Raw genomic sequence first — 2,704 nt, 5'->3', positions numbered from 1 at the left:
TACACTTTGCTTTCACTCATTAACATCAAATTCTGCCACATTATGCGTATCACCAAGGGAAGGGCTGTCCTTGTGCCCACTGCATGTGACATTGTTGTCATTTTGCCTCTCTGCTTCCCCTCCACATACACATTCTCACACACCTTTTTACATTTCTTTTCTTCTTTTCCCATCAGCTCTGAGACCAGTGGCTGCTTTTAGCTCTGCCTTTAATGACTCCTTTGAAGTCTGACACTTCTATTATAAGAACCCAATCGGAAGAGGTTTAATGCCCCCAATTTCATTTTCACTATAAAAAAATAGAGTATTAAATGCAGGGAAGCACCAGAGGAAGTCATACTCAGACCCACAAGGGACTGATTTTATTGAGGGTGGCTCTGTGAGGTAAGTTTAGTGCTCCATCTCCCTCCCCATCTGGTGGGGGGATACAGGAGGCAGCTCTGACCTTACCCACTGCCTTCCTGTGGGTGCCCTGGCTGCTCTGCTGTGTTTTGTTAACATTAAACATGTTTTCCAGTTAGACTTGTTCCATCCCAGGAGGCCCAGCAGATCCCTGTGGCTCCTTCCCTGTCTCACCCCTCTTCCCACAGCATCCCAGTCTGCAGTGGAGCATCCTTGGAGCACTCAGGCTCTGCACCTGGCTCACCCCTGGAGTCCAACCTGCAGAGGGGTGACTGCACCCCAGAACCCTGTGGAGAGCAGCTCCTCAACTGACAGATTTTCTGTGTTTTGTTCAAATATTTGATGCTCAAAGTTTCCCAGTAAATCCTCGCTTCAGGGGGTGAAATTAACAACTGTAGTTATAACCCTGCAGCTTCCCTATCCAGAGAACACTAATGGGATTGTAAATGGAAAACAAAGGCAATGCAAAAAATATATTGAATGGCCACTGGTTTCACAAAAAATGCTGTAAGACACAGCTTTTATTATTACAGCAAGCAAGAGGAAAACCCTTATTAAAAATTTTTTAAACACCAGTAATTTGCTTCTGAAGCCAACCTCAGAAGAAAAATCAAACTGTCCAGGAAATATTAAAGATTGCCAGGAAGCGGAAAATATCTGACAAGGATGGCAAAGGCTTTTCCCAAAGACAACAAACTTCATGTTCCTGAAGTTCCAAGTGATAAAGAACCCACTAGAACAGTAATGTGAAATAACTTCCAAGTATAAGTGCAAAGGTCTCTGCTGTAATTTTCCTATCACTTGCCAGACTGTGATAGAATCATTATGCTGTTATAAACACTCTTGTTTAAGAAACAGGTTTGAACACCACCTTTAAGGGAAATTGCACAAGGAGTCAGAGGAAATCACAACCTGTATTTGGTTTGTTTTTAGCTGGAGACACTCTTCTCAAAGTACCAATCAGAGACAGAACAGTCATGACCCTGTTTAGGCAAGAGAAGCAAGCTAGATCTGAGCTATAAATTATGGGAGACCCAGGCTGGCTCAGTTGATTATTTTTTATATATGTTTGCAGTTACTGCTTAGACTCTCTTGTGTCTGATTAGGATTGTCAAGTAACCAGAGTGTCCAAATATATTCAGCCATTAGGATGTGCATGACTTTGCAAATAATGATGTCAAGTTGTCAGAGGAGAGATCATAACCTCTAGAACTGTAATATTGCTTTTTCTCAATGTTTTGATTTTCATTTTTCTTCCACACTGTACATTAAATTCATATGAACTTGAATGATATTTCAATTTGGTGAAAACTTAAATTATAAATGAGTCTGTGCAGCTGGAAGAAAATTATCCCATATAAGTGTCATGTTTGAGGTATTGAAATAAGGAAATTTGAACCCACTCTCACATGAGACAAAATTATCAAGATATGTTCAGTAGTGTTTGTAGCACACACTAATGTGAAGCAACTCTGTGTGGCTCAGGCCTTTCCTCACACAGTTGGAATCTCCATCCTGGATCCCAGGTAAATGGTTTTGGGTCATCCTGTGGAAAGAAAACCTTGTGATTGTACTCACCCCTACACACCAGACTGATTCATTGACCTAAGCTCACTTTCTGATCTCCAGGTATCTCCTCTAACTTCTTGCCATCTCAGGAGTTGTCAAACCTTCATCCCTGTGTCCAAAGGCTCTCCCTGGCTGCTGCTGTCATTCCCTCTCCCCACTCTGCCCTCCATTCCACCCCTTGAAGAGAAAATATTTTCACCTCCATTTAATGCATCACCATCTCCCCCCAATGCCTTTGAACCTGCCTCATTGCTAAAGCTGTCCTGCTAAGGGTGTTCTCTCCCAGCAATCAGATTGTCCTTGGTGCCTCTGGAAACAGCAGAAGATGAAGTGAAGGCCTTCAGCTGCAGCCAGAATCACTTGTGGAGTGAGAATTGTGAGTGTCCCAGAGGCCCTGGCATTGTTTGATTCCCTGTCATCCCTGCAACCCTGTCAGACCTAAAATGCTGAAGGGACCTGTTCCCACCAGCCTTGCTGTGGGCTGCCAGGGGGAACAGCCCAGACACGGCACAAACCTGCTCAGGCTGGTGACACTCATTTCTGAGCTGGTCTACAAAGCTCTCCAGCTGCTTGGGGGAGGCTGGTTTGCATTTGACAACGGGAAGAAAAGGTCATGTTTTGTGTCTGGTGCACTCCACATATTTCTGCACCTCCTGAACAGCAGCAAGACACTGTGAGGCTCAGTTACGAGTCTCTTGGAAAGGGATTTAAATGCTTTTCTCACATAATAACA

The sequence above is a fragment of the Ammospiza nelsoni genome, chromosome 2 (assembly GCF_027579445.1).
Source record: "Ammospiza nelsoni isolate bAmmNel1 chromosome 2, bAmmNel1.pri, whole genome shotgun sequence".
Lineage (NCBI taxonomy): Eukaryota > Metazoa > Chordata > Aves > Passeriformes > Passerellidae > Ammospiza > Ammospiza nelsoni.
The sequence above is the reverse complement of the archived record's forward strand: the minus strand, read 5'-3'. Positions refer to the sequence as shown.